Source organism: Lissotriton vulgaris, chromosome 1_2, assembly GCF_964263255.1.
Source record: "Lissotriton vulgaris chromosome 1_2, aLisVul1.2, whole genome shotgun sequence".
Taxonomy (NCBI): domain Eukaryota; kingdom Metazoa; phylum Chordata; class Amphibia; order Caudata; family Salamandridae; genus Lissotriton; species Lissotriton vulgaris.
Window position 1 is genome coordinate 97,459,068 of NC_141686.1, and position 26,729 is coordinate 97,485,796.

Genomic DNA, 26,729 nt, shown 5'->3' on the forward strand with positions numbered 1-26,729 from the left:
GCGGTCCAGGAGGTCCGTCCAGCGATGGGTGACCTGGCTGTAGGTGCGCTGGACCCCGTAGAGGTGGGATATGGCCCAGCACACCTTCTCCCACCGCTTCCGACGCTCCCGCATGTTGTAGCCGCCGGCCGCGATCCTGCCGCCTCCCGCGATGGTCCTGGGCAGGCGGCGCTGGACGAAGTAGACCAGCGCGCCCACTTCCTCCGGGCTGAATATCTCCCGTCGAGTCACCTGCTCCCCCCTCAATCTCCCGCATGCTGTCCTGGCACTGGGTCCAGCACTACTCCCCGCCGCCGCTGCGGCCCTCAAGTGCCTGGGCAGCTTCACGGCGCCTGGCTTGACCATGGTCTGTTTTATACCACAAAAAATGCCACCCCACTCATTCCATTAGCCCTTGATTATAGGCAACACATCAGCTTCAGTCAGATATGTCAGGTATTTTATTTACCTTTGTTCTCAAAAGTTTTTAAAGAATCATAACTTCTCGTGGCAGAGAAGAAACACTGTACATATAAAAAATAATAGACATATTAACAACAATACAGTATTTACAACATGAACAAAATCACAAAGTGAGTCATACAAAACAACTGTACCAGTTTCAAGATATTCAGACAAAGGTGCAAAAATGAGTATGCAACCTCAATGATCATAGATGAATAAAGTTTTTGAACACTATTGGACAGAATCACATTCACAAGGAGATGTCACATTACACAAATGTTGTAATTCTAGAAACTCTCAGTGATCAGAAATTACGTCTCCTTTCATGCCGACGCGTTTCGAACTCCAAACAGTAGTTATGGGTTCTCTTCAGGGCCTGGTTGCTTTCTGTCTGTGGCAGGTAAGGTTGGAAGAAGTTGAAAATTAAGAAAGAATAGGATAGGGAAGAAGAAAAGAAAAGAGTTTAAAAAAGTAGTTTAAAAGTAAAGAAAAATAGCAGAAAAGACAAAAATATACAGCTAGGAAAAGAGAGGGATAGATAAGAAGCAAAATCGTAAAAAAAAAACTGAAAATAAGCAAAGGATGGCAAAGATACCAAGAGGATTAAACACCATGCCCAGACACAGGAAATGAATGAAAAACAAGATGGCCGGCGCCCGTTCACGAACGCGAAAGTAAGTTCGCGCGAGATTTTCCTCGAGATCTCGTGCGAACCTCTAGATTTCCCGCGCGATCTCGTGCGAACCTCTAGCGGGCGGAAACGGAAATACGTCACGCAAACAAAATGGCCGCGCCCGTACTCGACCTTGGGGTAAATTCGCGTGTTGCGCTGCAAGCGAATACTGCAAAAAAACTCGCGAAACAACAAGCCGCAAAAAAATAAAATGCTCATTCGCACGAATTGGCGGCTTCCGCGGTCGGTTTCGCACGACGCCGCGCCCCGCGAATAGCGCGAAAAAAACCGAAAAACGATTTCAGCAAAAGCAAAAGCAATGAGCAGGTGCAAAAGGTCAACCTCATGATTTGTAACGATTCTTTGTAGTGCTTCCTGAGGGGGCCCTCCAGAATTCGGTTGCCTGCTTGCAACTATTGTGTGACCCTGCTCTGACCGTAACTGTATGCCACAAAGGTCCTGATTTACAGCTAAAGGAGCAGACAAGCAGGTGCCAGGCTGGAACTTGAAATTCTTTCAGTGACACATTAATTAGCCCCTAATTCATTATTGTCAGTTGGGGCAGGGCAGGTGTTGTTAATAAACTAACCCCAAATTAATTCATGTCAGTTCAAGCAGGGCAGGTGGGCTTGCTTTTCCCCCCCATCTTCTACAGTGATGATGAACCAGAGGGTGGCATTGATGTAACAGAGGGTGGCATTGGTCAAAGAGAGGGTGCCAGTGGTGAAACAGAGGGTGCTGGGAGGCGGTGATGATGAACCAGACGTAGAAACAACATAGTCGCGACCGTTGCGAGCCGACAAGTAAGTTCGCAATTGCGAACTAGTACCAAATCCTCGCGAACTGGCAGAAACAATTGCGAACACACAAAAAAAAAAAATCCGCAAATTCGCGGGAATTCGCGGATTTTGCGGATTGCGAGTTCGCAAATCCACAAAATTCGCGAACGCGAGATCCGCAAAATTCGCCCATGGTTAGCGCTGTGTAGCTAGACCATAACTCCGGTTTACCACCACGGATTTCCTGAAAAGCAAATGCAATCAAGATTAGAGTGTCCCAGCAGTGCTCCCAGACCCCGAAACTCACCCACAAACAGCCGGAACCCCCCCAAAGAGCACCTCAAAGGCAAGCAAGTCAGCAAAAACACCAAAGAATTTCCGCCTCGGATTTGGTCCAAACCACTTTTATCCGGTATTAGAGCTTCCCAGCAATGGCCCCAGAGCCGTCAACTCACCCGCAAAGAGGTAGAACAACACCCCCACAAGTGCTGAGTCTTTCTTCATTGGGCGTAAACCAGCCCTCTGCTTTGATGGAAATAGGAGTCTGGAGGAGGAGGATAGAGGAGCATGTTCTTCTGAACTTGTGAACCTGAGGAATGCAGACTGCGGCACCTTCAAATCAATAAGCAGACAAGTGAAGACAGTTCTGCTGATGGGCTTGTTTTTGTGATTAGGTGATTAAAGTTTGAATTATATTAACTGTGCACAACAAAGAAAGACAGACACACAGGAATAAAAGTGAATAAGGACGAAAAAGAAAGTTATTGATTCATTGTCTCATTTTCAGGGCTCGGTGTCACGGTCCACGAATAAGAATAAGGCTTCGTCATCATACTCTGCGAATTCAGGCAGGGTGAGCTCAGTATCACCTGACAGAGAAGAAATTCCCTCATCTATGTTGCTGTCCACCTTGTCTTCATCCGGCGTGCTTTCTCGTACTCTGTAAGCTGGTGGTATGAGGTGCTGATTCATCTTGATCATTGTTAACCTCTCCACATTTTTGGGCGTGAGGCGGCTCCGTTTGGAAGTTACAATGCCACCAGCAGCACTGAAAACACGTTCAGAAGACACGCTTGCGAGTGGGCAAGACAAGTAGTTTAAAGCCAGGTTGGAGAGCTGTGGCCACAATTCTTTTTTCCCATGCCAATACGCCAATGGGTCAGCATTAACATAGACCTCTGTTGAGTCATTCAGATAGTCCTTCACCATCGACTCAAGGTGCTCCTCCAAGGTTCCTCCACTTTGCTTAGCTGTTGCTGTGACCTTTTGAGAACCAAACCCAAGCCGAGCTAGCCAATCCTCTTCAGCCTCCAATGTTACTGTTGTGTCTGGTGGTGCAGATGATCCGGTTGCCGGTCTCTTTAACGGCTGAGAGGTCACTTGTGCCGCAGCCACAGGTGCAGAAGTGGATTGTTGTGACTGGGGATGGCCTGCTGATCCTGATGTACTGCCTTTTCCTTCAATTTTCTGCCGTTCTCTTTCAAACCTCTTGGCTGAGGAGGCTAGCCACTGTTTGTACTTTGTAACATCTTCATCAGCAAAAGGAAAGAATGCTTGGCCTGCCAGCACCTTTTTGTAGCGTGGATCCAGAATAGTAGCACAAATGTAATGCTGGTTTGAGTGGATCATTTTAAGACGTTCATCACCTTGTAGGCGCTCTAATAATTTCTCCGCCAGAACAAAAGGGTCTTGGTTTTCTTCATCTTTTTGAAACACAGAACACACCTCCTTCAGTTGGTGCTCCAGCATGTTCAACAATGGGATAGCTTTTCCCAAATTACAGTCCTCCTTGCTGACTGCACGCGTGAAGAACTCAAAAGGACGAAGCATGCGTGTCAGGCTTTTAACTATGTCCCATTGCGCCGCACCCATCCTCAGGTCCTCCTTCTGAGCTGTACCCTGTGTTAAGAAATAGTGATCGAGTACCGTATACTGCTCATACAGACGCTCAAGCATGTAGAAGGTTGAGTTCCAACGTGTTGCCACCTACTGGATGAGTGCTTTCACTGGCATTTGACGTTCATATAGCAGGCTCCTCAGATGCTTCCGGGCCTTAAAAGAATGGCTGAAATGTTTGCACATTTTTCAGCAGGTGTCCACTACCCTGTACGCTGCACTGTCTTTATCACTCAAGAATTTTTTGACAACCAGGTTTATACAGTGCGCCAAACACAGCACTCTGAAATAGTCACCCAGCTCCTTGGCCTTAACTACATTGGCGCCATTATCCGTGGAAACATAACCAACCTGGCGTTTTTTGGGGACAGCCAGTCAAGGACCTTTGTGTTAAACACATCCAAAATGTTTTCTGCTGTGTGACGTTTCTCCAAACCAAAAATGGCTAGTGTTGCATGTTTCCCAGCAGCTTTAAAAACTTGGTCCGGGTCAACACCTGCGTTTAGCTTTGCTTTAACCCCTGAAAAAGAGACCCAGTGTGCAGTGATGCACATGTAATCAGCGCCTGCGCCACTGGTCCACATGTCTGTTGTCAGATGTATAGTGTGAACAGCACTCTTCTGCAAAGCTGCCCCAATCACCTCCAGAACATCTTCATGTAGTGCTGGAACCGCAACTCGGGCAAAATAGAACCGGCTAGGAACCTTCCATTTAGGGCAGAGCTCTGCCACTAATTCTAGAAAACCAACCCCTTCTACAAAAGAAAAAGGGAGAAGGTCCAGAGCTAGCATTTTAGCCAGCTTAGTGTTATACAGACGCGTCAGTGGGTGGTTGCGTTCATATTGCGCTTCTGTAAACAACATCTTTTTAATGTTGCCCTGGACCAAGGATTTACGGGATGATGATGATGATATCTTCGACCCAGTTACGCTCGCTGATGAACTTTTTCGCATTGGTGTATCACTCTCTCCCACACTCTTAGTGTGGCTCACATGGGGTGTGCTGCTGACAGGGGTACTGGGTGTAAGTGAAGTGTTTGACACGTCTTCTTCCTCCTCGTCATTATCAGATGAAACATCAACATTTTCATTATGTGCAATTCTGGCTTCCTTGATCGCCTGTAGGTACGCAAACCTTTGGAAAGTGCTGTCTCCTAAGATGACCTCTCTGGCCTCCGGTACCATAGTTGGTACCAAACTTACCACGACTAACTCGAAGCTTACAAATGCTACAAATGGCTACTTTTCCTTTTTTGGGCAAACACTAAAGAAGTCCCAAACTGCAGACTTGAAATGTCTTTGGGGGCCGGAGGAGGCGGCGATACTGGTGGTGGTGGTCCTGCTGCTAATGCCAGATGAAGTGGAGGATGTGGATTGCCGAACTTCAGTACGTTTTGCACTTTCACCACCACTAATTGAGGTCGAGGTGGATGGAGGTCCCTTCTTGCGAGGAAGAAATATGGAAGCGGTAGGTGTTGGTGTACTAGTTAACTCCAATGATTGTTGTGTTTCCATTGCCTCCTCGTCGACATCATCATCACGCTCAGCAGCTTCTCGGGATAGGGTCAAAATGTCTCTTGGCTGCATGCCCGCTGGGGCTGCAGTGACCTTTATGATGACTGGCTCGTCGTCGTGAGAGGCTTCATCAGCAGCAGTATCCGTCACTTCTTGTTGAGCCTCATCACACTCCATAGCTATGAGTTTTTCGACGACCTTCCTTTTACGCTTAGGTATCTTTGTCAGATCATGGTGTGCCTCACTCTCAGACTGCCGTGATGGTTCCCAATCTTCATCCAGATCATCAGAAGGAGGTGGGCTTGAAGAAGATGTAGACATCCCCCTTGATCTTTTCCTTGCTAGGGATGTGGAAGACAATGAATGATCATCAGGAGGAGTGGCTTCCTCAAATGATACCTCGGTTTGATTGTCAATTTCCCCTACTTCGGGAGGAACAACTATTGTGGGCACTTGTGACCCTCCATGCACCTCTGCTTGCGCATCTCCTTGCGCTGCCTCTCCTTCCACATGTACTTGGGCTTGTACTTGCACATGTTGTTGCTGTTGCGGCTGTGGTTGTTCAACACTTGTCAGATGAGTTACAACAACCTGTGTTGATTCAGGGACATTGCTGCTACTTTCTTGCGATGAGCCAACATCACTGGTCGATGGTGATTGAAGAAGTACACTGACTGCCAATGCAGCACTCAAGGGCTTTGACTTAAGTTGGCGTGGTGGTGGAGGCACTGAGCCCAATGGAGCGGGGGTGCTGCTCCCAGCTTGGTCCCCAGCAGATCCCGCTGCTGCTGCAGGCGTACTTTTTTTTTTACTCCCAAAAAACGCGGCGGACGGCACACCAGCCTCCTTGGTAACTTGCTTCTTCTGCTCCTTACTGGCAACTTTCTTGCTAGAGGAGCTACGGAGAACTTTTTTGGGGCCATCTTCTTCAGAGCAGGTCAGAACAGCAGGCCGCAGTTGCACGAGTTGCAGAGTTGTCTGAGGCCAGACGTGACGTCGCGTGACGTTATGCTGCACACACACACCGCTGCAGGACTTCTTCCTGGCACTGGTGGTTCTCTTGAGTCTTGTGCACCTAAAAGCAATGGAAGACAGAGGAACATCAGTTCAGTTATACACCCCAAAAAAATCGGAAAAAAACCCAGAAAAATCAGCACAATCCCATGCCCTCCATGATGCTTAAATTCAAGGCACACCACAGAAAGACTAGGCCCATGCAACACTCACTAGTCACTATCCCTGGTGAAAAGGCCACAACAACAGGCCAAAAAAACGAAAATCACAGAAAAATCTGCACAATCCCAAGCCATCCAGCCCCTCCATGATGTTTACATTCAAGACAACCCACAGAAAGACTAGGCCCATGCACCACTCACTACCCCTGGGCATAATGGATGAAAGCTAGGCAAAATGGGTGCAGGCCTGAGAACACTGCCTGCATTCAAAAAGGCCCCCTCCCTCACAGCACATGGCCAGGGCCTGTAGCAGCACTCAAAATGGCCCCCAACCACATGGCCTGTCCACAACGGGCCAAAAAACCGAAAATCACAGAAAAATCAGCACAATCTCAAGCCATCCAGCCCCTCCATGATGTTTAAATTCAAGACAACCCACAGAAAGACTAGGCCCATGCACCACTCACTACCCCTGGCATAATGGATGAAAGCTAGGCAAAATGGGTGCAGGCCTGAGAACACTGCCTGCATTCAAAATGGCCCCCTCCCTCACAGCACATGGCCAGGGCCTGTAGCAGCACTCAAAATGGCCCCCAACCACATGGCCTATCCACAACAGGCCAAAAAAACGAAAAGCACAGAAAAATCAGCACAATCCCAAGTTATCCAGCCCCTCCATGATGTTTAAATTCAAGACAACCCTCAGAAAGACTAGGCCCATGCACCACTCACTACCCCTGGGCATAATGGATGAAAGCTAGGCAAAATGGGTGCAGGCCTGAGAACACTGCATGCATTCAAAATGGCCCCCTCCCTCCCAGCACATGGCCAGGGCCTGTAGCAGCACTCAAAATGGCCCCCAACCACATGGCCTGTCCACAACAGACCAAAAAAACGAAAATCACAGAAAAATCAGCACAATCCCAAGCCATCCAGCCCCTCCATGATGTTTAAATTCAAGACAACCCACAGAAAGACTAGACGCATGCACCATTCACTACCCCTGGGCATAATGGATGAAAGCTAGGCAAAATGGGTGCAGGCCTGAGAACACTGCCTGCATTCAAAATGGCCCCCTCCCTCACAGCACATGGCCAGGGCCTGTAGCAGCACTCAAAATGGCCCCCAACCACATGGCCTGTCCACAACAGGCCAGAAAAACGAAAATCACAGAAAAATCAGCACAATCCCAAGCCATCCAGCCCCTCCATGATGTTTAAATTCAAGACAACCCACAGAAAGACTAGGCCCATGCACCACTAACTACCCCTGGGCATAATGGAGGAAAGCTAGGCAAAATGGGTGCAGGCCTGAGAACACTGCCTGCATTCAAAATGGCCCCCTCCCTCACAGCACATGGCCAGGGCCTGTAGCAGCACTCAAAATGGCCCCCAACCACATGGCCTGTCCACAACAGGCCACAAAAACAAAAATCACAGAAAAATCAGCACAATCCCAAGCCATCCAGCCCCTCCATGATGTTTAAATTCAAGACAACCCACAGAAAGACTAGGCCCATGCACCACTCACTACCCCTGGTGAAAAGGCCACAACAGGCCAAAAAAACGAAAATCACAGAAAAATCAGCACAATCCCAAGCCATCCAGCCCCTCCGTGATGTTTAAATTCAAGAAAACCCACAGAAAGACTAGGCCCATGCAACACTCACTACCCCTGGTGAAAAGGCCACAACAGGCCAAAAAAACGAAAATCACAGAAAAATCAGCACAATCCCAAGCCATCCAGCTCCTCCATGATGTTTAAATTCAAAACACCCCACAGAAAGACTCAGTGCACCCACCACTGAGTACCCCTGGGCAAAAGGCCCCAAAACAGCCCAAAAATCGAAAATTCCAAAATTGTAGTTGCAGCAACTGTAATGCCCCAAACAAACTTACTTGTGAAATTTCTAATCCAAAAGTGATCCAAAGAAAGTCAAAAAGGCCTCAAATCCAAATATCCAGCAGCATCCACAAAAAGTAATCCTTCCAGCTCCAGATCCAAATAAAAAGTGACCAGGAGATGGACAAAGCACTGGGAGGAGCCTGCTGGACAGGAACAGGAAGTTGAAGACTGTGGGGCACTTCCTTTCTCCCACCCCCCCCCCCAAATGGACTCCTCGCAAAAAAAGTGCAGGCAAATGTCAACCTGAGGAGTTATTCAGATAAAAACCATCATTTCCAGAAGGTTTATGCTGCTTGCTGGTGGATTTCTTGTGCAGAATTGCAAATTTTGTATTTTCGCGAGTGCGAGATTGTTGCTGCTCGCCGCATCTCCAAGCTCGCAATTGCGAAGTACCGCGATACGTGATCACGGCGTACTCGCGTTGACAAACTCTCGCTGTACAAGTTGGCAAGCCGCGATTACGTAATCGCGCTTGCCAAATTCCCGCGGGATCCCGCAGCAAGATCCAAAATGGCGCAGCACTCGCAAAATATCAAGAAAAATAACTCGGCAAACGATGAATGACGGTAAGTAAACGCCGCGCGCCGCAAAATTGTATCACCAAGAAAAAAAAAATCCGCTGCGTGCGAATTTTGCGGGAAATTCGCGAATCTCGCGGATTGCGAATTTTCCGAAAATCCGCAAAATCCGCGAGCGGAAAGGATTTTACGCCCATACTTAGGCCTCCAACCGCACTCGGGGTCTGGGTCGCAGTGCCAATCCGCTTCAGGGCTTCTTGTCGTAGTTCCAGGGCCCCCCTGTAATCAGTGCCGCTCCCGGTGCCACCTGTGCAGAGTGAATTCTTGCAGGGGGCGCTCTTTCTGGAGTCCGCGCCTTTAGCAGTCCAGGCGCTACGAACACTGTCAGCGGTTGAGTCCCAAATCAGCCTCTATCCGATCCTCTCTCCGGGGCTCTTCGCATCTGCGGGCCGGTCTGAGCGCTACCCTCCACTTCCCCGGCAGTACCGTCAAGCTCAGCGCTGCACGGGTCCCTTGCTCCCTCAGACCCGGTTCGCCAGCGGGGGTGTTCCTCACTCGCTTGTTGCTGGGCTCTTCTCGTCCGCTCGCAGCACTGTTAGGCTCATCACCCTCCTGCTTCCGGTCGTCGGACGATCCACTCTCCGTTTGGGCAGATGTGTCGCCTTCCTCACGAGTGGGCCCAGGGCAGGTTTCCGCCATTCGCCATTTAGCAGACGCTCGTACTCCGCTTAAAATGCAGCGACCCTCTTCTCTGCCGAATTACGGGTCGGCCGCCATCTTGCAAGCCCCCGTGATAATGCAGGCCAGCTAGCGGTCGAATCTTTCCCCGCCTGCGGAGGAGGCTAAGGTTCCGACCCCCGTCGGTGACGATGACCAGGAGGGCTCAGGTGGCGCCATCTCACCTCTCGGTGCTGTTGAGGGGGCCACCGCGTCCCAGCGGTTCTCAATTGCTCCAGCTCCGAGCCCCGTCCGCCATTTTGGGCCAGAGCACCTCGGTGATCCTCGTACTCGCTAATGAGGCTTTTAATCGCCGGAGTGGCGTTTTGACCGGTCCCTGGGGTGCCGCCGTCCTTCCAACGCTTCGTTCTGCCAGGATGCCTTTGCGCACGCTGGATTTCGTGCTGTTTTTCAGGATGTCAACGGGGATCGGGCGCGGAGCTCTGGGCTCACGCTGCCATTCCCCTCGGCATCCAAGCCACGCCCCTCCTCAGTGTATGTATCATGTGAGTCTTTTGTAGTTCTTTCTGCAAAAGAACTACTTGTTCCCAAAGCGTTTTATGCTTTATTGTGAAACCTGTGTCATCTTTGTAACCGTTTTTGCTCCATGTCTGCATGTCACTGTTGTATGACTTGACAAAGTAATGCGAATCGCACACTATTAGTGTGGGGAATTCGCGAACTGCATTTTCAAGCGCCATCTTTAAAGATCTTATTTCAGCTTGCTGAGCTGAACAGTTTCTGAGTGATTCAGTTTTGGTAATCATCGGTTTGAATTTACCAGAGCGCTAGCGACCTTTAACTATCGCGCACGCTGCATTGTAGGATTTTTTCTCTACATCGTAATGGTGTGCAAATCTGTCCATATAGATTACACAGGTATATTGTTCGAGGCAGAATTTCGATTGGCAGAGGATATTCTTGTTCGTATTCTAGATCATCTAGTTTTTTCATTTTCGGGTCAAAATAGTCTTTCACGTTTTCTGCAGCAAGAGAATTTTCCCATTGTATCCATCTTGGATCTAATGCCACTGTATTCAGATTGCGTGGACTTGTTAATGCCTCAAGGGCTGATTCTGCTGTATAAACAGTTATTCTCTTGCCTTGGGCTAGGGCTCTTTCTCTTGCTACAGCAGTTTGAACCGCTGTCAGAATTTTTTCTGTAGAACTGAATTTCATTTCAGCTTGAGTGTACAAATGTGATTTGTGAGCTATAGGTACCGTTTCTCCCTCATTAGAGGTCAGGTATGTGAATCCGCATCTTCCTGGGATGACTCGGATTACAAGGTTGCGTACTTTTCCGCGAGTTTGCAATTTTGTTTTAGCTAACGTCTGTTTGTAATGATCTTAACATTTCTGTGTGTTTCTGAGTCCAATGTATTGGTTTGAAATCAGGTTTTATTAATTCATAGAGAGGTTTAACCTTCTCTGCATAATTTAGAATGTATGTTCTACCGAAATTCAGGAAGCCTAGTATTGATTGTAAATTTTCAGCGTTTTTGGTGCTTGGAGTACTGCACACTTCTCTAAGAAGTTGTCTGCCAGGCTTTTGCCTTCACTTGATAATTCATATCCTAAAAATAGGACTGTTAGATGGGCAATTCTTGACTTTTTAAAGTTGAATTTGTAACCCTCTGATGCGAACCCAAGAATTATGGTGTTCACTCTTTTTAAGTGAGTCTCCAGGTCATCGTCTGTAAGATAGATGTCATCGACATTGATAATGCCTCATCATCATATATTTGTAGTAACTCAGTTACCCTTGCTGAGAATAATCCTGGGCTATTCTTGAATCCCTGTGGGAGTCGGAAAATTTATTTTTGCGACCCCATTATTGAGAAAGCGGTCAAATACCTGCTTTCAGGTGCAATGTTTTGACAGAAGAATCCATTAGAGATATCTAATGTCGTTTTATATTTTTTGCGCACGATGTTGTTCATTAGTGCTGCACTGTGTGAGTTTTGTACTGCAAAAGTTTTGCAGCAGGAGTTTAAATGTCTGTAGTCCAAAACTAGGTGATATGAATCATCCGGCTTGGAGACAGGAGGTGCATGTTTCAATCACACCTTGATATTCAAGTTGATCTAAGATCTCCCTGACTTGCTTTTTAGCTTCTTGTTTAACAGGGTACTGCCTTTGTGCAGTGGGTGGATTTTTTAACTGGATTTTGTGGGGAGGAGAGTCCTCATCCCATTCTACATGATTTTTGTATAATGCAGGGGCTTGGGCCACTGCCCATTTTCTTGCGAATGTGTATTTTTTATGAATCAGAATATGATTTGAGAAGGCAGGCATAATAATTTCTTCAATACACAAAAAAGCAGACCAGGTCTGGAAACAGTATGTGGCTCTACCAGTGACCGTGGTCACACGTAGTGTGTATGCACGTAAAAGTGGTTGTCTGTGTGGATTCATTGAAGGCACATTATGACAACAAATGTTGAACAAAGGCTAAAGCGATTCCCATCAGACCACCCTTTTTGGTGGATTTTGCGTCATGTGGGGATCGCTGAACATTCCATCCGACCATGTAGTGCCGGTGTGGGAATGAGGTAACAGTGATGTAGTCTTAATAAACATCCTAGTGAGGTGTTGGTGAAAGAGTGCAGTGCTAAAGTGATGGTGATAAATAAAAATGAAAATGACTACACAGACTCGGTAAAGGGTTTAAACACAAGTCTATGTGCCAGACGTTAAGAAAGCGCCCAGTAGTAAGGCTGGCTACTGGCGCTGTGCAGAGCGGTCGACATGTTTCAGCCGTAGGGGTCAGTACCCCGGCTTTCTTCAGGACCTTGTAACATAAAAAGGCTACTGCACCTACATCAAAGTAAAGGATATGTAAAACATTGTACTACACACATTGTACTACACAAACAATATATAAATTATTGTCTACCAGGAACTCCAATACTTAAGTGTCCACTGGAGGGAGATCATAGTGTTTTCTTCCTATCAAAAACATGAAAACATTTCATCAGACACTACTAGACTATACATAAACAACCACATGTTTTACACAGAGACCGATTGGCCACAACTGCACGAATAAATTGCATTCTGCATTTATTAAACATTTCTAAACAAGCATACTAGCTTAATCACCCTGAGGCATTTCCCCGTGGTGATACTCACCCAGCTTTGTGTGGGTGAAGACCTCACCTCACCCGGCGACCGCTCGGGAGTATGAGGCCCCGCTCTGTGGTGTAGAAAGAGGGGGACAGTGAGTACATAGCTTCACAGTGCCCAGTACAATAACTCTACACTCAGATCCCAACAAACGTGTGCAAACGATCCTTCTTCCCCAAAAGTAAACTTCCCAAGGGGGTCCCATAAAACGTATGCGGACTACATAACCTGTAATATATTGCATTTCACAGGGTATCATATAGGCACTGGTGTGCATATCTCGATAACCAATCCTTCAGTAACATTGAAGGTCTAAAGCCACTGTGCATTACCATCAGTGAGAGGTACTATAAGGCACCAAAGAATGTCCAAATTGTAACATCCTTAATCACATTGTCCTCTCGTTGCTAAGGAGAAAAAACGACTAGAGACAGAATGGGAGTTCCAGGGAATACTAACTGATACACTCCTCATTGCCTTGCAGTAAAAGTGCTGACCCTATCTCCCCTACACGTACTATTCCCTAAGGGTGAATGTGTTGGCTCTAACTGATACGTGAAAACCAACATTTCAAAATATATAGACCGGGAAGGAAGTTGACATACGGGACAGCAGGCGGCTTACCTCTCCGTCGGTACCTCCCGTCTTGTTGCGAGCGGAAGTGGAGGTGTGGGTAATGCCGCCTTGTCCACATAAGTAGTAATCGGTAATTGGATGCCGGTTGTGAGGATTTTTTCAAAAGCGAGTGCGAAGGGAAGCACTGCTCATTAGCGCATGCGCGATGGCCGGAACGCGCTGTTTCACCGCTTCTGCGCAGTAGAACATTAACGCCCAGCTGTAGCGTCAGGGCTTAACGCTATCATGATAGCGCGAAAAATACCTGGAAAGTTGACATACCAAATTATTTCCAGCCAGGGTGAAGTGATCATTATAAACCAGGGTGAGATGACCTGGCATAAATGGGTCCAGCTTAGTAGTCATCGTATTTTGTATTTTACTTGGTCAAACATCGTGTGGCAAAAAAGCACTTATTACTGAAAAGGGCTAAATGCAGCCCCTTAATTAATTATTTTTAACTCACACACAGTGAATGTTGTTATATTAGAGTGTTTAGGAGAAGTAAGAAAGGGGGGAGGGGGCGGGGAAAGTTTGCACAAATGAGTTGGGAGAGCCATGATTGCGAACAACACTACGTTCGCATCTGTATCTAATGACCCGCAACTAGACAGTTGCTCTAAACATCAATAAACAAAACAGGTATTTGGAGGGTCGAGGGGAATCTTTAACGACCTGTCTGCTAATACCCCTTATGCCAATATTCAATACACAAAAAAGCAGACTTTTGGATTTTGCGTCATGTGGGGAAATCCACCAAAAAGGGTGGTCTGATGGGAATCGCTTTAGCCTTTGTTCAACATTTGTTGTCATAATGTGCCTTCAATGAATCCACACAGACAACCACTTTTACGTGCATACACACTACGTGTGACCACGGTCACTGGTAGAGCCACATACTGTTTCCAGACCTGGTCTGCTTTTTTGTGTATTGAATATTGGCATAAGGGGTATTAGCAGACAGGTCGTTAAAGATTCCCCTCGACCCTCCAAATACCTGTTTTGTTTATTGATGTTTAGAGCAACTGTCTAGTTGCGGGTCATTAGATACAGATGCGAACGTAGTGTTGTTCGCAATCATGGCTCTCCCAACTCATTTGTGCAAACTTTCCCCCCCCTCCCCCCTTTCTTACTTCTCCTAAACACTCTAATATAACAACATTCACTGTGTGTGAGTTAAAAATAATTAATTAAGGGGCTGCATTTAGCCCTTTTCAGTAATAAGTGCTTTTTTGCCACACGATGTTTGACCAAGTAAAATACAAAATACGTTGACTACTAAGCTGGACCCATTTATGCCAGGTCATCTCACCCTGGTTTATAATGATCACTTCACCCTGGCTGGAAATAATTTGGTATGTCAACTTTCCAAGTATTTTTCGCGCTATCATGATAGCGTTAAGCCCTGACGCTACAGCTGGGCGTTAATGTTCTACTGCGCAGAAGCGGTGAAACAGCGCGTTCCGGCCATCGCGCATGCGCTAATGAGCAGTGCTTCCCTTCGCACTCGCTTTTGAAAAAATCCTCACAACCGGCATCCAATTACCGATTACTACTTATGTGGACAAGGCGGCATTACCCACACCTCCACTTCCGCTCGCAACAAGACGGGAGGTACCGACGGAGAGGTAAGCCGCCTGCTGTCCCGTATGTCAACTTCCTTCCCGGTCTATATATTTTGAAATGTTGGTTTTCACGTATCAGTTAGAGCCAACACATTCACCCTTAGGGAATAGTACGTGTAGGGGAGATAGGGTCAGCACTTTTACTGCAAGGCAATGAGGAGTGTATCAGTTAGTATTCCCTGGAACTCCCATTCTGTCTCTAGTCGTTTTTTCTCCTTAGCAACGAGAGGACAATGTGATTAAGGATGTTACAATTTTGACATTCTTTGGTGCCTTATAGTACCTCTCACTGATGGTAATGCACAGTGGCTTTAGACCTTCAATGTTACTGAAGGATTGGTTATCGAGATATGCACACCAGTGCCTATATAATACCCTGTGAAATGCAATATATTACAGGTTATGTAGTCCGCATACGTTTTATGGGACCCCCTTGGGAAGTTTACTTTTGGGGAAGAAGGATCGTTTGCACACGTTTGTTGGGATCTGAGTGTAGAGTTATTGTACTGGGCACTGTGAAGCTATGTACTCACTGTCCCCCTCTTTCTACACCACAGAGCGGGGCCTCATATTCCCGAGCGGTCGCCGGGTGAGGTGAGGTCTTCACCCACACAAAGCTGGGTGAGTATCGCCACGGGGAAATGCCTCAGGGTGATTAAGCTAGTATGCTTGTTTAGAAATGTTTAATAAATGCAGAATGCAATTTATTCGTGCAGTTGTGGCCAATCGGTCTCTGTGTAAAACATGTGGTTGTTTATGTATAGTCTAGTAGTGTCTGATGAAATGTTTTCATGTTTTTGATAGGAAGAAAACACTATGATCTCCCTCCAGTGGACACTTAAGTATTGGAGTTCCTGGTAGACAATAATTTATATATTGTTTGTGTAGTACAATGTGTGTAGTACAATGTTTTACATATCCTTTACTTTGATGTAGGTGCAGTAGCCTTTTTATGTTACAAGGTCCTGAAGAAAGCCGGGGTACTGACCCCTACGGCTGAAACATGTCGACCGCTCTGCACAGCGCCAGTAGCCAGCCTTACTACTTGGCGCTTTCTTAACGTCTGGCACATAGACTTGTGTTTAAACCCTTTTCCGAGTCTGTGTAGTCATTTTCATTTTTATTTATCACCATCACTTTAGCACTGCACTCTTTCACCAACACCTCACTAGGATGTTTATTAAGACTACATCACTGTTACCTCATTCCCACACCGGCACTACATGGTCGGATGGAATGTTCAGCGATCCCCACATGACGCAAAATCCACCAAAAAGGGTGGTCTGATGGGAATCGCTTTAGCCTTTGTTCAACATTTGTTGTCATAATGTGCCTTCAATGAATCCACACAGACAACCACTTTTACGTGCATACACACTACGTGTGACCACGGTCACTGGTAGAGCCACATACTGTTTCCAGACCTGGTCTGCTTTTTTGTGTATTGAATATTGGCATAAGGGGTATTAGCAGACAGGTCGTTAAAGATTCCCCTCGACCCTCCAAATACCTGTTTTGTTTATTGATAATAATTTCTTCGCCATGAGGGCACTCCCTGACAAACTCTGGTGGCCAGTCTTTTTCAGCTAACAGGATGTCATAGCCTTTAGAAAGATTCTCCCAAAGGAGACCTTTTATTTTCCTAGTTTTATCTCCCTCTATACGTAATGTTATTTCCTATAGTTTATGGGGCACGCTAACTCGTGTGTCTGCAGTTTCCACCTGAATGTATTCATTCGTGTCCACTGTCTCCAGAAGATTCATCAGGATCTTGTGAGCTATGGTCACTTCTGCTGCGCTGTCTAGCATTGTCTGGGCCCACTCTCCGTTTTTCAGTTGTGTCCTCAGAATCCTCGGCATGTTTAATTTTAATACTTGCTACCTTCTTTCTGGGAAATTGTGATTTTTACTTTGATGAGCAGGTTCTTTGTCTTTGGACTTGACATGCTCTTCCTTGTGTTCTGACCGTCCTCTTCTTTCCGATTTCTTTGAGGAAGTCTGAAAAGATCGAGAGGGACGTGTATCAATATCTTGATATCTGTCAGAATTTCTCAATTTATCCCTGTCTCTAAGGCTGTATCTTTTCTCAGAGGGTTCCCTTTGGGGAGACTTGCCTCCTCGGCCAGGAGATCTTTCTCTCCGTTGAGGAGACCTTCCTCTGGACTGGAATCGTTTTTCCTTGGGAGTGGATTGTTTATTACCATCCCAACTCTTTTTTGGAGTATTTAGATTATTTTTAATAAATGTTTTTTCAGGATTTTCAGTTAATTGGGGGTTTTTTGGTTTCTCACCCAAACTATCTCTTCCTAGCTCTTCATAGGATTTTTCTATGATTCTGGCAAGTTCAAATAGTTGGTCTGTTATATCTGTCTCCTTCAATTTCTGGCGGATTGCCACACATGCTGCTTCTCCTTTTATGTTGGCTAATAATATAGCCGAGACCTGCTTAAAATCTTTTAGTAATTTCATACCCAGAGTCAAAGCAGGTTCTGGACTGTATTCGTTCTGAATTTGTCTTAGTACATCTGGTATGACCGCCATAGACGGAACACCATGTGTTTTTGTGTAGATGGAAGCAAAGACCGTGCCCCAAGTGTCACAGTCCTCCACATTTGGTGCGACCCCCATTGGGAGGCAGATAGTCAGAATCCTGTGTTTTTCATGAGTTGGAGTATTAGGAAATACTGCCTCTATTTGAGTTATTTTTTGAGCTAACCAGAATGGGATTTGTTCCCGTTTTATTGGTGTTTTACCAAGACATGATTGTATGTTCTGTGGTGTAATTTTGTTTGTATTCCCCTGATGAGGGTTCAGTTGTGGGATGTTAATTGCTGGTTGGACTGTTGAAGTCCGCATGACGTATTGGACCAATTGTCTATGTATTTTAATTAAAAGTTTTAGCTGAGCTAAAAGTTCCTGGTCCGACATTTTATCAATGTCTGGGTGTGGTGTGTAGCTGGCTAGAACCGGCCACGTGGCTTCTGGTCTACCTAGTGGACGTGCCTGGTGATGTGATTTTGATGTTTAGGGCGCCATTAAACCAAAGCAGGTGCTCTTGGTAAGTAAGTGGGATTTCAACGTCCTCGAAAGGAGTGTATACATCCGGAGTTTCCTCTATTTTGTAATAGTGGAAATCTTTTGTCACAGCGTGTGCTGCTGGAAAATGTATCCATTAATAGAACACCTCTGTCTGCCGACACTCATGTGCCTCTAACACGAATATGACCGTACCACCTTTTGGTGATAGTCCATTTTCTATAAGTTTAAGCGTTATAGCTTTTCTTATATTGACCGGAATGATTATAGCATTCGTGTCACCTTGCTGGAGACTTGTGTCTTCCTCTAAGAGTTGAGTTGCTAATGCTTCTCTATCACTTTCTTCTTCACTATCCATCATTTTACTGAAAGAACGTTTTTTGTTGCAGGAAACAAAGATTAGGTGCACAATATTTTGGAACACTGTATCCTTCAACGTTGACTAAACCAAAAACTAATACATAGGATTCTCATCCTACTAAGTTTCGGCAGATATTAACCTTTCACCCACACCAGACGTCTATTGGAGTTTTTACAGGAGAAAGGGGTCTGTGTGAAAAGCACGACTGAGTTACTCTAGTGTCTTGCGTTAGATTATCGCCTTACCAAACGTTGGGCGCCATGTAGTGTAGTTCCGATATTCCCAATAGGCTCTGCGCATTGGAATAACATAAACAGCAGTGTAGACGTAGGACTGAGGTCATCTAGGTCTCTACTGACTATGTTAGACTTAATTAGTTTTGCCAGCTAGCTCAGAGGTCACTAGAAACTTTCTCTATTGTTCAGGTAAGGGTTAACCGTCCTGATTTAGACAAGAAGGGATTAGTTTCTGACAACCGCATAAACATGACAACTTTGCTCCCTCAGAATAAAGATCTCTAGAGTCGTGTGAAAACAATAGACAGCTATTTCACTCAGTCAATCGTGCATGCTTAATTTCACCAGAGTGCAGAGAAATACAGCCACATGCATCATTGAGGGAATTTGCGATTCCTAAATTGCGAAAATTAAGGAATCGCAATTTAGGAATCGCAAATTCCTATGCATCAAGAAATCGCAAAAGTTTTAGCGATTTCTTAATTTTCCTTATTTGCGATTCCTTCATTGCGAATCGCAAATAAGGAAACGCTTTACATTGATTCCTATGGGCCAAAAGGCCCATAGGAATCAATGGGAAGGCATTTTCATTTTGCGAATTCGCAATTAAGGAATCGCAAAATGAGAATGCAATTTCAAGGGTGCAGGGGGTGTCCATGGGACCCCCCCTGCACCCCTGGAATGTCACGTAAGTACATTTTACTCACATACATGTCCCAAGGGCATGTGTGTGTGTAACATGTAAGTTTCAAAAATGTATTTATTTGCATTTTTGAAACTTTTCGCAAATTACCATGAAGGTTTACTTCATGGTAATTTTTCCCTTCAAAATTGCGAATTCGCAAATTTAAATTAATCATGCATAGCATTTAAGAAATCGCAACATTTGCGATTCCTTAAATGCTATCGCAATTTGAGAAATCGCAAAAAATTGCGAATTCTTAAATTGTGATACATGAGAAATAAATGATGCATCCCAAAAAGTGATTTTGGAATCGCAAACGGCCGAATTTTGCGATTCGCACTGTTTGCGATTCCAAAATCGCTTGATGCATGTGCCTGATAGAGAGACGGCGTTTTCAATAAAAGGTGTTATTTTATTGAGCAGTCTTCTTTCTCATGCAAGAGAAATGAATTGCCACAATTGCAATACTTATTATAAAGTAAAGTGCGTACAGTAAAAGTAGTATTATGAAATAGTACTGTAAAAGCATTGATATGGTTTCTTAGCCATATTATACTTTAAAATGGATAAAATATTTACATACATATGAACAGTGACTAACAAACTCAACTGGTGCTTCTAAGATACGCCTACCCCGGTGTACCTGACCTAAGCCTAATACGTGGGAAGGAGTAAATAAGTTGCAGTTTTAAGTTAAGTTAGGTTTTTGCCAAGTATCGGAATCAAGAATTCTCTGTAAGGTTTTACTTAGCTCCGTACCTTGGTTATAAAATCAAGGAGGTCTTGTATCTCGCTTCTCAGGCCTCGATCTCCCAGCAACCCGCGAGGGTAACTTGGGAACACCATAGCTGGATTTCCTCGGCTGGAGAAAAAGACAGCGTCTCTCTCAGTGCGTTGAAGGGAGGGGCATTTTCCTTTGGCTCTAGCAACAGCTGGGCTCCCGGGCAAGTAAACATCGCTCTGCTCCCCACCACCGTGTGTTTGCTTAAGGCAACGTTGGTATATTTATACCTGAAAGGTGCCGGGTTTGACGTAAGGTTGGACATAAGACGTCACTAAGAACTAACAGTTATTTCTGGACTCCAGGAGTTCTTGTGCAAATCAAAACAAAAGCAGGGGGAATTCCCGGTCTGCTAGAGGCTTGGTTTGTTTAAAGAACGCATTGTGCTTTCTAGGAGTCTATGGGAGTAGCCTTGCCGTGTTTTGGACTGCATGGGCTATTACTAAATATGGATATGATTCTTATGCCTTTATAAGGATATTATTTGTTATAACCACATAAGGGCATGAATCGGGAATATCGAATTAGGGTCCTAGATAGAAATACAACACACTGAAGACCTCCGGATCTCCAAGCGCACCTGTCGGAAGCTGTAGAAGAAATGGCTCCACGACCAGACAGCCACACAGCCCACAAGAGCACCACCCGCAAACACCACCATCTCATCATGACCGCCAAGAGGATCGCCTTCAAGGACCGCCTAGACCACAATGCACACAACACCAAAGAGGTCTTCAGCATCATGAAAGAACTCTCCAACCCCAGCTCCAACACCAACGACATCCCACCATCACAAGACCTGTGCCACTCCCTGGCCACCTTCTTTCTCCGCAAGTTCACCGACATCCACAACAGCTTCAGCTCAGAGACCTTGCACCCACCACCGAGTCCACCACCCCGCAACCACTACCCGCAACATCCGCGGGACCGCCTGGTCCAACGTCAGCGACGAAGACACCATCAAAATCATGAACTCCATCCACTCCGGATCCCCATCCGACCCCTGCCCTCTCCACGTCTTCAACAAAGCCAGCACAACTATCGCGCTCACCTCCGGAAAACAATCAACAGTTCCTTTGAGACAGCAACCTTCCCGGAAAGCTGGAAGCACGCCGAGATCAACGCCCTTCTGAAGAAGCCCAAGGTGGACCCCAAGGACCTCAAGAACTTCCAACCCATCTCCCTGCTCCCGTTCCCGGCAAAAGTGACAAAGAAGATTGTCAACAAACAGCTAACCCGCTACCTCGAAGACAACAACATCCTAGACCCTTCCCAATCCAGTTTCTGCAGCAACCACAGCACCGAGACCGCCCTCATCGCCGCCACTGACGACATCAGGTTCCTGATGGATAAAGGAGAAACAGCCCTCATCCTCCTGGACCTATCAGCTGCCTTTAACACAGTATGCCACCGCACCCTATCAGCACCCCTCCATGACGCCGGAATCCAAGAGAAGGCCCTAGCCTGGACCACTTCCTTCCTCTCCGGCAGAACCCAGAGCATCCGCCTACCACCCTTCCACTCGAAAACCGCCTAGATCATCTGCGGCGTCCCACAGGGATCGTCCCTCAGCCCGACGCTGTTCAATATCTACATGGCACCGCTCGCCCACATCGCACAACAACATAACCTCAACATCAACACCTACGCCGACGACACCCAGCTGATCATATCCCTCACCGAAGACCCCCACACCGCCAAAGCCAACCTCCACAGAGGAATGAAGGCCGTAGCCGACTGGATGAAGGACAGCAGACTGAAGCTGAATTCAGACAAGAAGGAGGTCCTCATTCTTGGACCCACCCCATCAGCCTGGGACGACTCTAGGTGGCCCACATCGCTAGGCACAGCCCCGGAACCCACAGACCACGCACGCAACCTGGGGGTCATCCTCGACTCCACCCTCTCCATGACCAGGCAAGTCAACGCCGTCTCTGCATCCTGCTTCAACACTCTCCGAATGCTCCGCAGGATCTTCAAGTGGATCCCTCCCGACACGAGAAAAACCATCACCCGGGCCCTCATCATCAGCAGACTCGACTACGGGAACGCCCTCTACTCAGGAACAACAACCAAGCTCCTGAGACGAGTACAATGAATCCAGAACGCCTCGGCACGTCTGATCCTCGACGTCCCCCGATACAGCCACATCACACCCCACCTGAGAGGCCTGCACAGGCTCCCTGTCAACAAGAGGATCACCTTCAAACTCCTCATCCACGCACACAAAGCACTACACAACACCGGACCTACATACCTCAACAACTGACTCAGCTTCCACATCCCCACCTGAAGCCTCCGCTCAGCCAACCTTGCCCTTGCCACAGTTCCTCGTATCTGAAAAACCACCGCCGGCGGCAGATCCTTCTCCTACCTCGCCGCCAAGACCTGGAACACTCTCCCTACCAGCCTACGACAGACCCAGGACCTGCTGGCCTTTAGAAGACTTCTCAAGACCTGGCTCTTCGATCAGTAGCACCCCACCCCTCACCCAGCACCTTGAGACCCTCACGAGTATGTAGCGCGCTTTAGAAATGAAGTGATTGATTGATTGATTGATTGAGAGCTGACGGAACTTTGATCCCAGGCGTTTCACTCCATTCTCCTGGACCATGACAACACGATCTGCCTAGAGCGAGTCGTCAATTTCTGGGGGTGGATGGATATTCACCCTGGTCATCTTCTTTTAGATTACTCAATCTGCTTGCATAGATCCCAAAAGTGACGTCCACACGATAGTGCTCTTTAGGGGTTTCTCAACTACTCCATCAGCAGAAAGGGTACTCATGACTGAGCTGGGTAGCCTACATCTTGTTCTCCCCTCACACTCTTCTTCCTGGTGATAAAAAACAATGTCTCTTCTAGGAGCAGCTCTACATGCACAAGAGGCAGTTCAGGAATTACCTCCTAACAAAGGTAACAGAGCATAGGTATGCACAGAATGACTATTACCTAGACGCACAATATCAGGCTATCTGGGTAAGCTGCTACAAACAACTGATGGATTGACTTGCATGGCTTAAAGGTTAGTGTTACAGCACAGACCACCTACCCTGAGGGAAGTAATTGGATGAAAAAGAAAATGCACCCTAGAAAATGATAGTAAGACCCAGAGCTAAACCAGATAGGATGTTACCGAGTGTGAGAAAATCAGGTAAGGATCCATGTACGAGAACAAAAAAAGAATGGGGAGTGGCACATATGGCATACCGCTTCAACAAAAACACTAGCAACACTATTGTCCATGTCAACATAGGTCTCAAGTTATCCTCGAAATAAGTGTTCATGTGGAACTCATTTCTAAAGAAAAACAAGCATTTGCAATGCAATAGGTCTCACATTTACGCAAGTTTGAGCTATTGGCATTGTAAATGATAATGCCTTTTATTTATGTTTTGGTTTTTAAAACATAAATAAAAGACATTGTCATTTACAATACCAATAGCTTCAACTCGTGTAAATGAGAGACCTATTGCATTGCAAATGCTTGTTTCATCCCAGCTACTTGGCGCTGCCCTGCATGGGAATTCCTACCTGGAGAATGGCAATGCCGTCCAGAACTGCCCATTCCTTCCTGACTTCAGTGACCTTGCATGGCCTCAATCAGTACTTTGAGGTTATTTTTTGCCCAAAAATTCTTCTGGGGGACAGTTCCATGGATTTACAACACAGTCACTAAATCAAGGCTATTACACTACAAGTCTTTGCTCATAGGCAGGACCACTGGAATAATGCAATATTGCGGCCGATGCGTTCTCCGAGTATTTACAGATTTTCCACCCTTGCCGCATGATTCAGATCTTCTGTATCAGTTGCAAACATTGATTCTAGCTCAGATGGCTCAAAAGAGGCTTTAAAAAGCATCAGCTGTGGTTCCACGGGGGACAGGCGCTTTGCAAAGATTAACTGTCACCATTTCGTTGCTGACGGCTGTATTCGGGTGTTAGAGTGCTGCTAATGAGGAGAAACGTTTGCCCAGACAGTACTACTGTGTTGCAAAATGAAAAAAATAGCAAAATATAATGACAGAATGTGCCATATTACGCTGCATCAGTGCACCTCTTCTGTGTCTGATTGCGTATGTACCTCTCCAGTCCCTGCAGCATCTGACCTGGTTCTCTGGCTCTACAGCAGCTCTGCTGACCTGGTACTCTGGCTCTACAGCAGCTCTGCTGACCTTGTTCTCAGGTGCCAGAAAGGCTCTGCTGACCTTGTTCTCTGGCTCTTTAGCGGCTCTGCTGAGCTGGTTCTATGGCTCTACAACAGAAAAAAAATCCAGCTGCGCTACAAGTCTCAGCCCAATGGCTCCATCACAGGATCTCCCAATCTAGAACAAATTATCGTGGAGGACAGAAGAACCCTAAAAGCGGCGGACCTAAGCCCGCTTCTATGACCTCAGACAGCGAGAAGGGCTCCCACATCTTCATGCCTGAGGAAAATTCCAGTGACACAAGCACCTCTCAAGCAGAATCACTGACCCCACCACTGGTGACCCCTCAAACAGCAGACACCATCATCTAAAGAACAGTTGTAAAGACACTGGCTCCCTTTTTGTATCCTTAGTCCTCGTAACCTTTATTAGATCTGGGTCACAATCAGATAGCTAGCAGTACAGCATCTCCGGGCTCTAGATCTTCCTGGCTTCCCATGGGCTACCACATCACTAGCTTTAGGTACATGCACAAGCTGCCCCCATAATACACTAGTGAACTTGCACCATGTTTGGTTTGGACATACTGCCTGTTGCAGTAGGTCCCAAGTATTGGGATCATGTCCCACCACAGTTCTTGTTCCATCCTTTGTTCCTTCCCTACACCCTGATCCTATCAACACAGTGGGCGGGTGCCATAGAGTATAAAAACCGGCTACTCTCGGGGTATGGGAGACATTTGTGAGGGTTCTCCTTCTGCGCCCCCCCTTCCATCACCACCAATGTCTCTTCATTCTCCCCACAGCTGACACTAGTTTCCTCACTCTGAATGTCTGGGGAATGTACACAGCTCGCAAACACTATGCCGTTTACACCTATATTAAACTTCAGCAAGGGCAGGTAGCCCTACTACAAGAAGCACAGCTAACCATCGGAGAACTATACCAGCTGTGCAGGTGTTGTGCCACCACATATTTCGCATATGTGCGAAGGATATTGATCTGGCTCCGGCCCAGGGTCCCGTTTCAGGAAGTCCATTGGGAGGTTGATGCAGAGGGACAATTTGTACTCCTAGAGGGGCTCTCAGATGGCCAACCGATACTAATAGGCAACATCTACGCACCGAACACTGAGCAAGAGAAATTTTGGTACTCTCGGTTGGGCATCTTAGCCCAGTTTACATCGCCATGGATTTTGGGAGGGGATTACAATTGTGTGCTCGACCTTTGCATGGATAGATCTCACCCCCCCCTTCCTCACACTTTGGCTAGCATGCAGGAGAGGTACCATACCTGGGTAAATCAATGGCCCCTCCTGGATGCCTGGAGATGTCGATATCCAGCGGTCAAACTATATTCATTCTGCTCAATCCTACACAATCTCTGAGCGCTTCTCGATCAATTCCTATGCTCTCAAGCAGTTGTCTCCCTGGTCCAACGTGCAGATTATCTGTGCCGGGTCCTATCCAATCAATCAATCAATCATAGCATTTATAGAGAGCACTACATACCAGTGAGGGTCTCAAGGCGCTGGTGGGAGGGGGGGGCGGGGAGGGATCTGCAACTGTTCAAAGAGCCAGGTCTTGAGAAGTCTCCTAAGGTTAGAAGGTCTTCGGTCTGCCGCAGGCGGATGGGGAGGGTGTTCCATGTTTTGGCGGCGAGATGGGAAAATGATCTGCCGCCGGCGGCGGTCACTCTTCAGATGCGGGGGACGGTGGCGAGGACGTGGTTTGCGGAGCTGGCGGGTGGGGTGTAGAGGCTGAGTCGGCTGTTAAGATACGCTGGTCCGGTGTTGTGGAGTGCCTTGTGTGCGTGGGTGAGGATCTTGAAGGTTTGTGGGAGGGCAGGTTTGATAAACAGGCGCGGAGGCTGCAGTAGAGGTTTAGAAAGAGGTTTATTAACAATAGAAGTTGTGATAGGGCGTGAGGAATGTCCTTGTGGTCCTTCGTCTTCATCAGCGGATTCCGGTGAGCTGGAAGGGTTGGAAAAAGGTGTTGTCTTGCTTCCTGGTTCCTCTGGACTGGGGTGATTACTCCGGAGGCTCATAGGAGTGAAGAAAAGAACAAAAGGGAACCGTAAGAATGAAGTCTTACACTAATGCGTTTGTGTTTTCCCTTCACCACACCTCGGTGCTCTATGATTCTCTGGTGCCCACAAAAATAGAGGTCGATATAGGGGAAAACTGATCAAGGCCAAGTGGATGAAAGTTCAAGGATATTGCCCAACACAGATCCGAGTTTAGAAAAGAAGAGGGGGAAAAATGTGGGGTTTTTCAATCTATGGCCAAGGATATGTTACCACAATGTGCATGAGAAACAAAAAAATGCTTAAAGGTCCCGTGCCTGTTCCACCCTCCTCCCCGTTTCATAAGTCAACATTGTCCCTCCCTCCCCCTCTTTGTACACCCTCGAGCCGTTTGTACTCACCGGCTCCCGCCGTAACTCTCCTGAGTCACGGCCGCTCCCCAGCCACCTCCGGACACCACCAGTCCTCG